The sequence below is a fragment of the Caretta caretta genome, chromosome 3 (assembly GCF_965140235.1).
Source record: "Caretta caretta isolate rCarCar2 chromosome 3, rCarCar1.hap1, whole genome shotgun sequence".
Classification (NCBI taxonomy): Eukaryota; Metazoa; Chordata; order Testudines; family Cheloniidae; genus Caretta; species Caretta caretta.
The window spans coordinates 159,325,350-159,337,688 of NC_134208.1; the positions used below are offsets into that span (position 1 = coordinate 159,325,350).

The 12,339-nt window shown below is 47.5% G+C and overlaps 1 protein-coding gene and 1 long non-coding RNA gene across 3 annotated transcripts in view; one reads left to right on the plus strand and one right to left on the minus strand.

Annotated features, from left to right (window-relative positions):
• The window catches only part of EPHX1 (epoxide hydrolase 1), a 45,669-nt gene extending 44,624 nt beyond the window's left edge, over window positions 1-1,045 (minus strand). For both annotated transcript variants that reach the window (XM_048843334.2, XM_048843335.2), the window contains exon 1: window positions 904-1,045. The gene's annotated coding sequence lies outside the window, so the exon portion shown is untranslated. The remainder of the gene's footprint in view (window positions 1-903) is intronic.
• On the plus strand, window positions 644-10,033 carry LOC125633691 (uncharacterized). The gene is made up of 3 exons (XR_007355690.2): window positions 644-899; window positions 6,602-7,075; window positions 9,231-10,033. It is a non-coding gene; the product is annotated as an uncharacterized LOC125633691 (long non-coding RNA).
• The last annotated feature ends 2,306 nt before the right edge of the window (window positions 10,034-12,339 follow it).

A 12,339-nucleotide genomic window follows, 5' to 3' on the forward strand; every position in this document is an offset into this window, starting at 1 on the left:
ACTATTTGTTTTAATGACTGTAAGTAGCAAGAGCAGAGTGCAGCTTGATAACCATTATGCTCAGAGCTCATTGGAAAACAGATTTTCCACCCCACAAAAAAATTCAAAAAAACTCAAACCCATCACGAATCAGGACAAAAAGGCGAAGTTTCAAAAAAATTTCACATAATTAAAAGGCCAACATTTTAATGTCAGTCTAAACATTTCGTTCTGACAAATCTGAAATGTTGTTTCAGCTTCAACCCTTTGTAATTTTTACATAAAGTAAATTTCTAAACAAAGTGTCATTTCAAAACAAAAACATCAAAACTGGTTTTTGTTCCAAAAACATCGAAATGGGACATTTCTACATTTTAAAAGTCGTATTCAAAATGTTTTTTTAAAAAAAATATGTAGAAATCAATACAATTTTGGGGGGGGGGGGAAAATCCCGTTTCATTTTTGACTCGCCATTTTTGACTTTGCCCGTTTTAACACGAAACGGACACTGACACTCACACCCCCGTAAGACAGAGTTACTGGTAACAGCTTTGAAGAGTCATGTTTTTATTTTAATGGTATTACAGTATTTTTTACCTCCTAAACCCCCCCCCCCCCCGCAATAACCACCCACAGGGCACTTCGAGACGCGCCGCAGGCTGAAGTCAGAGCGCGCGTGTGCCCGGATTCCCAGCCGAGCGCAGCAGCAGGTCCCAGCCCCGGCCCGCTCCCCTCGCGGCGCGGGGAGGCGAGCTCGCCCCGGGTCGGAGCGCTGGGCCGGCAGCTCTCTCCCGCGGGGGCGAGGCAGGACACCCCCGCTCAGCGCGCCGGGGCTAAGGGCTCGCCGTCCTCGTGCCAGCAGGGGCAGGAGCCTCGCGGCGGGAATCGACCTCCCGCTAAAGCGACCCCAGAGGCTGCAGGTACCTGCGGGCCTGGCGGGGGCGGATCCGCTCCTGCCTCCGTCGCGCGGGCCTGGGCCTGCGAGCTGTGCGCCGCTCCGCCGGGGACATGTGACCCGCTCGCTGGGGAGAGGAGAGGAGAGGAGAGGGCGGGTCATGTGCCCCGGAGGCGGGGGGAGTCGGGGCACCCAGAGCAGCCGCCCTTAGGGGGCGAAGGGAACCGGCTTCCCCGCCTCAGCGGCCTGGCCCTGCCCCCCGCCGACAGGCTGGGAGTGGAGGCCCCCCTGGGGTCCGTGCCCGCCACAGCACCTGCCCCTGGGAGCAGAGCCCGCCCCTCCTGGGCCTGCCGTGCCTCGCGGGAGTCGGACCCGGAGTGATGGGAGGGAGGACACGGCGCGTGGGGGAGAAGCTCCCAGTGCCCGGGGTGGGGGTTGAGTGGAGGGGAGTGAGCCCCCACATGCTGCAAGGACAGACCCCTTAGAAATGTAAATAACAACAACGCCAAGTCCAAAACAAGCCCCTGCAAGGCTCCAGGGAAGAGCAGTTTGTTTTCTCCAGTGGGATTGCTGGTCAGGCCTGGGCCCGAAAACAGGGACTCCAGCCCTCATTGCAATAGCCCCCGGTTCTTACCTAAGGCTTTTCAACAGCAGAGCTTAAAGCTCTTCACAGCAGTGCATTCATCCTCCCAGCACTGAGGGAGGGGAAAAACAAAAGGAGTACTTGTGGCACCTTAGAGACTAACCAATTTATTTGAGCATGAGCTTTCGTGAGCTACAGCTCACTTCATCGGATGCATACCGTGGAAACTGCAGTAGACATTATATACACACAGAGACCATGAAACAATACCCCCTCCCACCCCACTGTCCTGCTGGTAATAGCTTATCTAAAGTGATCATCAAGTTGGGCCATTTCCAGCACAAATCCAGGTTTTCTCACCCCCCACCCCCATACACACACAAACTCACTCTCCTGCTGGTAATAGCTTATCTAAAGTGATCATCAAGTTGGGCCATTTCCAGCACAAATCCAGGTTTTCTCACCCCCCACCCCCATACACACACAAACTCACTCTCCTGCTGGTAATAGCCCATCCAAAGTGACCACTCTCTTCACAATGGGTATGATAATCAAGGTGGGTCATTTCCAGCACAAATCCAGGTTCTCTCACTCCCTCACCCCCCTCCAAAAAACCACACACACAAACTCACTCTCCTGCTGGTAATAGCTTATCAAAAGTGACCACTCTCCCTACAATGTGCATGATAATCAAGGTGGGCCATTTCCAGCACAAATCCAGGTTTTCTCACCCCCCACCCCCATACACACACAAACTCACTCTCCTGCTGGTAATAGCTTATCTAAAGCGATCATTAAGTTGGGCCATTTCCAGCACAAATCCAGGTTTTCTCACCCCCCCCCCCCAACTCACTCTCCTGCTGGTAATAGCCCATCCAAAGTGACCACTCTCTTCACAATGTGTATGATAATCAAGGTGGGCCATTTCCTGCACAAATCCAGGTTCTCTCACCCCCCTCCAAAAACCACACACACAAACTCAATCTCCTGCTGGTAATAGCTTATCCAAAGTGACCACTCTCCCTACAGTGTGCATGATAATCAAGGTGGGCCATTTCCAGCATAAATCCAGGTTTTCTCACCCCCCCACTACTATACACACACAAACTCACTCTCCTGCTGGTAATAGCTCATCCAAAGTGACCACTCTCCCTACAATGTGCATGGGTCTCAAAGAAACTGCGGAATCACCTGATCAACATCCTCTATAGCAAACAGGGAAAGATTAAGAATGAGCTCTCAAAAATTGATACTCTCATAAAAAACCAACCTTCCACACAAACTTCCTCGTGGCTGGATTTTACTAAAACTAGACAAGCAATTTACCATGCACACTTTGCTTCTCTACAAAAGAAAAAGGACACTAAACTTTCTAAACTACTACATGCTACAAGGGGCCACAGCAATGGTTCCTTCAGCCCACCCAGCAATATTGTTAATCTATCCAACTATACTCTCAGCCCAGCAGAAGCAGCTGTCCTATCTCGCGGCCTCTCCTTCTGCCCCTCCAACATGGTACAGTTCTGTGGTGACCTAGAATCCTATTTTCGACGTCTCCGACTCAAGGAATATTTCCAAAATATTGGAACAACTCTGAACAACATACTAATCCACAGAGGCCTCCCTACCAACACTACAAAAAGAAAGATTCTAGGTGGAGTCCTCATGAAGGTCGAAACAGCAGACTGGACTTCTACATAGAGTGCTTCCGCTGACGTGCACGGGCTGAAATTGTGGAAAAGCAGCATCACTTACCCCATAACCTGAGCCGTGCGGAACACAATGCCATCCACAGCCTCAGAAACAACTCTGACATCATAATCAAAAAGGCTGACAAAGGAGGTGCTGTTGTCATCATGAATAGGTCGGAATATGAACAAGAGGCTGCTCAGCAGCTCTCCAACACCACTTTCTACAAGACATTACCCTATGATCCCACTGAGAGTTACCAAAAGCAACTACAGCATTTGCTCAAGAAACTTCCTGAAAAAGCACAAGATCAAATCCACACAGACACACCCCTGGAACCCCGACCTGGGATATTCTATCTACTACCCAAGATCCATAAACCTGGAAATCCTGGGCACCCCATCATCTCAGGCATTGGCACCCTGACAGCAGGATTGTCTGGCTATGAAGACTCCCTCCTCAGGCCCTACTCTACCAGCACTCCCAGCTACCTTTGAGACACCACTGACTTCCTGAGGAACCTACAATCCATCGGTGATCTTCCAGAAAACACCATGCTGGCCACTATGGATGTAGAAGCCCTCTACACCAACATTCCACACAAAGATGGACTACAAGCCGTCAAGAACACTATCCCCGATAATGTCACGGCAAACCTGGTGGCTGAACTTTGTGACTTTGTCCTTACCCATAACTATTTTACATTTGGGAACAATGTATACCTTCAGATCAGCGGCACTGCTATGGGTACCCGCATGGCCCCACAGTATGCCAACATTTTTATGGCTGATTTAGAACAACGCTTCCTCAGCTCTTGTCCCCTAAAGCCCCTACTCTACTTGCGCTATATTGATGACATCTTCATCATCTGGACCCATGGAAAAGAAGCCCTTGAGGAATTCCACCATGATTTCAACAATTTCCATCCCACCATCAACCTCAGCCTGGTCCAGTCCACACAAGAGATCCACTTCCTGGACACTACAGTGCTAATAAACAATGGTCACATAAACACCACCCTATACCGGAAACCTACTGACCGCTATTCCTACCTACATGCCTCCAGCTTTCACCCTGACCACACCACACGATCCATCATCTATAGCCAAGCTCTGCGATACAACCGCATTTGCTCCAACCCCTCAGACAGAGACAAACACCTACAAGATCTCTATCAAGCATTCTTACAACTACAATACCCACCTGCGGAAGTGAAGAAACAGATTGATAGAGCCAGAAGAGTTCCCAGAAGTCACCTACTACAGGACAGGCCTAACAAAGAAAATAACAGAACGCCACTAGCCGTCACCTTCAGCCCCCAACTAAAACCCCTCCAACGCATTATTAAGGATCTACAACCTATCCTGAAGGATGACCCAACACTCTCACAAATCTTGGGAGACAGGCCAGTCGTTGCCTACAGACAGCCCCGCAACCTGAAGCAAATACTCACCGACAACCACATACCACACAACAGAACCAGTAGCCCAGGAACCTATCCTTGCAACAAAGCCCGTTGCCAACTGTGCCCACATATCTATTCAGGGGACACCATCACAGGGCCTAATAACATCAGCCACACTATCAGAGGCTCGTTCACCTGCACATCCACCAATGTGATATATGCCATCATGTGCCAGCAATGCCCCTCTGCCATTTACATTGGTCAAACTGGACAGTCTCTACGTAAAAGAATAAATGGACACAAATCAGATGTCAAGAATTATAACATTCATAAACCAGTTGGAGAACACTTCAATCTCTCTGGTCACGCAATCACCAACATGAAGGTCACTATCTTACAACAAAAAAACTTCAAATCCAGACTCCAGCGAGAAACTGCTGAATTGGAATTTATTTGCAAATTGGATACTATTAATTTAGGCTTAAATAGAGACTGGGAGTGGCTAAGTCATTATGCAAGGTAGCCTATTTCCCCTTGCTTTTTCCTACCCCCCCCCCAGACGTTCTGGTTAAACTTGGATTTAAACTTGGAGAGTGGTCAGTTTGGATGAGCTATTGCCAGCAGGAGAGTGAGTTTATGTGTGTGTGTGTGTTCCCGCGGGGGGGGGGGGGTGAGAAAGCCTGGATCTGTGCTGGAAATGACCCACCTTGATTACCATGCACATTGTAGGGAGAGTGGTCACTTTGGATGAGCTATTACCAGCAGGAGAGTGAGTTTGTGTGTGTATGGGGGTGGGGGGGTGAGAAAACCTGGATTTATGCTGGAAATGACCCACCTTGATTATCACGCACATTGTAGGGAGAGTGGTCACTTTGGATAAGCTATTACCAGCAGGAGATTGAGTTTGTGTGTGTGGTTTTTGGAGGGGGGTGAGGGGATGAGAGAACCTGGATTTGTGCTGGAAATGGCCCACCTTGATTATCATACACATTGTGAAGAGAGTGGTCACTTTGGATGGGCTATTACCAGCAGGAGAGTGAGTTTTTGTGGGGTGGGGGGTGAGAAAACCTGGATTTGTGCTGGAAATGGCCCAACTTGATGATCACTTTAGATAAGCTATTACCAGCAGGACAGTGGGGTGGGAGGGGGTATTGTTTCATGGTCTCTGTGTGTATATAATGTCTACTGCAGTTTCCACGGTATGCATCCGATGAAGTGAGCTGTAGCTCACGAAAGCTCATGCTCAAATAAATTGGTTAGTCTCTAAGGTGCCACAAGTACTCCTTTTCTTTTTGCAAAGACAGACTAACATGGCTGTTACTCTGAAACCTGAGGGAGGGAAGTATTACTATTTCCATGTCACAGCTGGCGAAGGCACAAAGAACTGCTGACTGACTTGATAAGGACACAGGAAGCTTGTGGCAGAGCAGGGACTTGAACTCATGTCTCAGGACACTTCCTTAACCCAACAGACCTACAGCAACAGAGTGATCAACAGGAAGCATGAACTCAAGTTGAGGGATCTTGGAATCAGGACCACAGCAGTAAATGCTGTCATTGTGTGGCCTTGGATAAGTCACTTTACCTTGCTGTGGCTCAGTTTCTCCATCTGTAAAATGGGGTGTTGTGAGGTTTAGTACATTGTTTGTAAAGTGATGTAAGAACTTATAAAGCAGTGTTTCTCAACCTAGGGGCCATGGGACAGGTTTAGGGGGGTTACAAACAGGGCTCGCCTTAGGGAGTAGGAAGCAGGGCAATTGCCTGAGGCCCTGCAAAGCTAATTTGCATGTTTCAGCCCCCACTGCCCAGGGCACTGCGGGGGCTGGAGCTGGAGGACTGGAGCCACATGCAGGAAGTGGTCACAGCAGGGGGTGAGGTCATGCCTGGCTGTTTGGGGAGGCAGACCCTCCCCTAGACTATACAACTCATCACCCATGTTGCCCACATAAAACGGTTGAGAAAAACTACAGGTTTTTTATGCCCTACAGTGTCTCAATGTTGTGCTATTATTAGGGCTGTTATATTAATACTTTAACATATCTATTTACAGATAGACAGTCAAGAGCAATGAGTACAGAGTAAATTCTCATACGTCACGAGAGATGAGGCAGATAACATCAGACAGATAACATCAGATAATTCCAGAACAGAAGAAATGTGCACGAAAGTGAAGGCGCATGCAGTTCACTAGGAAATATGACCATGCAAATGTCAGTGGAATAAAAGCTAACGAAAGAAAGCAGAAAACATGAGCAACTACAACGGAAGACTTTGGGGACAGGAAACAAAGGAGGGAAAACTGTGTGGATTATGTAGTAAAACACACCAGCCTCCCTGGAAAAGATGCTACATGTCAGAAAAAGGGACTTTAAGCAGGGAGTGGTGTTAACACGAGATAGATCCAGAGAAAGAGGATATAGCCACAGCAGAGACTTTAACAGAGCTGTCTGTGAAAGCACATAGGATTCTGATGAACCAGAGCAGAAGAAAAAAAATTCACTGACGAAATGGAATTATAAACATGGTTAGAGAGTTGCTTTTATCTTGTGGGAATTGTGAGAGTGGTTTATAAAACAAAACTAAAACTAAAACCAGATGTCTGTGATAGAAATGGCTATAGACCTGCCAATATCTAATCATAGTGAGAAGCAATTTATAGATTAATCAGCAAACGTAACATGTAAAAGCATCAAAGAGGAGGGACCTCAGGGCAGACAAAAATAGATTGCAGGATTCTAACAAGTCTCCAGCGACGATTTTGAATATATATGTTTTCAATGTTCAGTTCCTTGAAGAACTTTCAGACTGCTCTTGTTGAAGTCAGGAAGAATGAGTTTCCTTTCCACAAACCCTGGCTCTATGTGATCCAAGGTTGTAATGATAGCTGTAGAGATGCCATTGGTAAACCTTGGTGCATGCTGTGCTGTTGTAGCTATATCAGTCCCAGGATATTAGAGAAACGAAGTGGGTTAGGTAATGTTTTCCCTAACCAGTGTGGGGAGGGAATTCTTCCCTCTCCCTGCCCCCCGGCCTATATTAGCCAAACTACTATCTGTGCAGTGTTTGTATCGATATAGTAATCTTCAAGAAAAAAAATCCATCCCACACTGATCTGGGGAATCTTGCTCCTTGCGTAGGCAGTGCTTTACAAACAAGTCCCCTTCTGACTGTAGGCTCCTCTTAGACACAAGATGTACTCACTGTGCCCTAGATCTTCAAAAGATAACACACCCGAGGGAGACACTTGTCACTACTACTATTGTTTAAATTCTAGTGAACAAAATACCATAGCATCAGCTCAAAAAAGGAAACATGAGCACAAGATCAAAGGTGTCAGGCAGATGTAGTACATACAATGCACAGCATCTTCAAGGCTGCCTTGAATTTCAATAGAAAATACTAGTTATCTTTTATAAATACAACAGTACAGAATAAAAATGAACATAGCTGTTTCAGGTTTGTAATAGAGAAAATGCAGTAAGGGAGGAATTTGTGCCCAAATATCATGGCTATATCCCAAATTCACAACTTCTGGGCACAAATCCAATCTCTGTTAGAGGCAAAAAAATATGGATATAAGAAACCAGGTATCTCTATTAGATGCATGTCTCAGTGCCTTTTCAGTTGACCTTTCTTTAATAGTTCCAAGACACTTTTACAGTGGGAAAAAGCAAATATATTATCATCATGCTGCTCAAGCAACAAATGAATTTTAGCGCACAAAATTAAAATAATCCTTGTTTCTGGCATAGACTATGGTTATGTCTGCAACAATGGGGTCTGTACTTGTATCATAGTAACAAACCCTAGAAACATTTAGTGACTACACTTTGTTTTTGGCTTTACTCCCACCAGACTAACTTCAGATAATCTAATTTAAATGCACATTCGAACAGCAACAAGGCCATTACAATGCAAGACATTAAATACCACAGGGATGAGAGCTATGAAGTGTATATAATAAACAAGGGATGGTGAACTCTTGATGTTGGTTACTCTGCTAAATAACTACTCCACTTTTTAAAAACTCATGGTATTCTCCTTATTGGGAAAATAATGCAGCCTTACTAGGAGAACAAGTCGTCGTCCCCCCCCCCCCAGACCACACTAATGCAGAGAACAGATATTCACTAAAAGCAGAACAACATTAGGGTGGAGAGAGAGTTTATTGTACAAGTGAGAGACATGGAAGAGGCAGATATTTTCTCTGGTGCCTCCAGCAACAAGAAATAATGGAGGTTATTTATGTGTAACTGGAGATTCTTTGAGATGTGTGGTCCCTATCTGTATTCCACATGTGGGTATGCATGCGCACCATGCAATTGAGTCTGGAATTTTTTTCGCAAGCAGTGTCTGTTGGCCTGCACATACACCATAACTTTTCTCATGCTCCAAAGCAAGGGCATAAAGGTTGGTGTGGGCCGACGATTTTCCAGTTCCTATTCTTACTGAAGTCTAAATCTGCAGCAGAGGGGATGGACGGCGGGTAGTGGAATACAGATAGGGACCCCACATCTCAAAGAACCTCCAATTACAGGGAAGTAACCTCCCATTTCTTTTTCAAGTGATAGTCCCCCTGTGTATTCCACATGTGGGAGATTAATAAACAGCAATCAAAACAGGAGGTGGGTGCAAGGACGCAGAAGTGATAGCTGACTGTTATACTGCTGTCCCAACAGGTGTATGTGCAGTGGAAACCTGGACCAGAGCATAATGTCTGGTGAAGATATGGAAAGAGCTCCAAGTAGCTCCCCTACATCTCTCTAGTAGGGGAAGGTCTCTCAGAGACATAGCAGGGGCTGCTTGCCCTCTGATGTAATGAGCCCTTACCCCTTCCAGTGGTTGTGGGGTAGGGGGATGCAGGTGAGTGCAGATCTCATCAGCAGAGATGACCATCATGGAGTCCCAGAATCGCAAAAGAGCTCCAGCATGGACTGAATGGGAGGTACGGGATCTGATCGTTGTATGGGGAGACAAATCCGTGCCATCAGAACTCCATTCCAAAAGACAAAATGCCCAAACATTTAAAAAAATCTCCAAGGGCATGAAGGACAAAGGCTAGAACAGGAACCCGCAACAGTGCTGCGTGAAACTTAAGCAGCTGAGGCAAGCCTACCAAAAAAAGAGGCAAACGGCTGCTTGGGGTCAAAGCCCCAGACATGCTGCCTCTATGATGAGGTGCATGCCATTCTAGGGAATGCAGCCACCACTACCCCACCCCTGTGCTTTGACTCCGTCAATGGACTATCACGCAACAGGGAAGTGCATTTTGGGGATGAGGAAGAGGAGGAGGTGGTTGAAGATAGCGCACAGCAAGCAAGCAGAGAAACCGTTTTCCCTGAGAGCCAGGAACTGTTTCTCACCCTGGACCTGGAGCCAGTACCCCCTGAACCCACCCAAAGCGGGCTCCCGGATCTGCCAGGTGGAGAAGGGACCTCTGGTGAGTGTACCTTTGTGAATATAATACATAGTTTAAAAGCAAGCGTGTTTAATGATTAATTTGCCCTGAAGACTTAGGATGCATTCGTGGCCAGTACAGCTACTGGAAAAGTCTGTTAACATATCTGGGGATGGAGCGGAAATCCTCCAGGGACATCTCCATAAATCTCTCCTGGATGGTCACTCCTCATGGTCACCTGGTTGAAATAGGGTAATTTTATTAAGGGGACATTCAGAGGTGGCTGTGGCTGAAAAGAAATATTCCCTGCTGCTATCCACGCAGTGCAGGGAGGGGTGAAGTGATCATCCCAGAGAATTGGGTGCGTGGGGGGGTTTAGTTGGGTTTGTGCTGCACATTAACCCAAAAACTGCAGTCTCTTCTTTTAAATTGCTAACCCATTTTAAATGGCCAACCCAACGGCTGCTTGGTATGGGAAACGAGGGTGCTGCTGTTTGAAACCATTCCCAAATGTTATGAAGGTTAAAGAAGCCAAAAGACTGTGGCTTACCATGGCTGCCTGAAAGCCGAATTATGTTGTCCGGCCCTGCCGTGGGTGTTATCTCTTACACCAAACCGACAGACCCTCACCATAAGAGGCAAAATGTGACCTTGTACCGAAAGCACACGTGCTATGTAATGTTAACAGCAAGGTTCACCGTGAAAGAGTCTACCCATTGTTCTCTAAAATGGGACTTTTTAATTTAGATAATATTTTTACTTCACAGTCCAAGAGACAGACAGACAAGGTTTTCATCTCGAGGCCAAAAGACCAAATTTAATAATTTTATTAAGATAATGTTGAAGTAAAAAGAAAATGGTACAGAGTTCAAGCATAGAAGTTTCTGGTTATCAGGGAAAAAGGTACAGATTATCAAGGGGTGTGAAATTCGGTTTAGGAACGGGTGGCGTAAGGAATACATAATCTGCAATCTCCCTGATTGGGGGTAAAAAGTTTAACTGGTCAAAGTACAGACATTGAGATATGGGGGTATGTTGTCCATATAACGGCTATATTCAGGTGTGGAGTATAATGAGCGGATACGATGATGAGGATGGATCTACCCTCATTTGGTGGGATTTAATGTTCAGTGAGTTTATGGTTCCAGTTCATATGGTCCAATGGAAAAAAGTCTCTCAGTCCCTTTCCCATAGTTGATGCACGAGGTCATACTGGCTCACACCTCCTGGTACTCTCGGTGGCCGGTGATGTGTTCGATGTATGTCCCTGGACCATCGGAAGGTGTCTGAGACCATGAGGTGCCACATGAACTGTGTGTAGCGTCGACCAATCCCACAGGTCCACAGCACACGCTCGTCGCAGGGGTCCCAAGCGCCCAGGGCTCCGACCATCAGGGCATCCATCTGCACCTTGAAGCCCTTCGCTCTCAGGGTGTCGGCCAGGGGGGCATGTTTTTCCAGCTTATGAGCTCGGGATTCGCGGAAGGCCGGGGTCTTGTTCTCAAAGGAGACCATGACGTCGACGAGGATGATCTTTTTCTGGGCCTCGTCGGTGACTACCATGTCAGGTCGCAACTGCCTGTCAGTACCAGGGATGGCGCAGTTCACGGCGACCTCCCCCAGACGCGGTGTGATGGCTTTCATTAGACGGTTCTGGATGGCGTTGTGGCGCAGCTGCTAGGCTCTGGAGTGGGGCTTGCAGCTGCACAGGACGTGGGGCAGGGTCTCGTTGGAGTAGTCGCACTTCCTGCAACGCTTGTCTCGGTTCCTGTGGTGGACGGCTCTGTTGAGTGGGACGCAGTTGAGCCGGGCTCGGTGGATGAACTGCCAGTCGGCGAAACAGGTGAAGCCGCCCCCCAGCGAGGAAGTGGTTGCTGGCATCCCATTTGCAGGTCAGTTCGAAGGCTTTACCCCGTTCTTAGCCAAAAGGCCGAGTACTCTCCCTTTTTTCCCCCCTCCCACAGATGAAAATAGTTCTCCATCCGATCTCCATCCCAGAGGCTAGTGAAAATTAAAAGGCGAAAAAAACCAAACACACTCACAAAGAAGTGTTCTGAGCCCATGCAGTCCTCCCACATTGAAAGATCCCAGCAGAATGTGTGGAGGTAAGCAATGTCAGAGTCCAGGAAAGCACAATATGAATATGAGGACAGGTGGCAGGTTGAAGATGATAGGTGGTGTCCTCTTGCTGACAGAAGGCAGGAGGCAATGCTGAGGCTACGGGAGGATCAAACTGATATGCTCTGGTGTACAGTTGAGCTGCAGAAAAGGCAGGAGCACAGACCGCCGCTACAGCCCCTGTGTAACTAACCACCCTCCTCCCCAAGTTCCATAGCCTCCTCACCCAGACGCCCAAGAATGCAGGGGGTGGGGGTGCCTCCAGGCCCCCC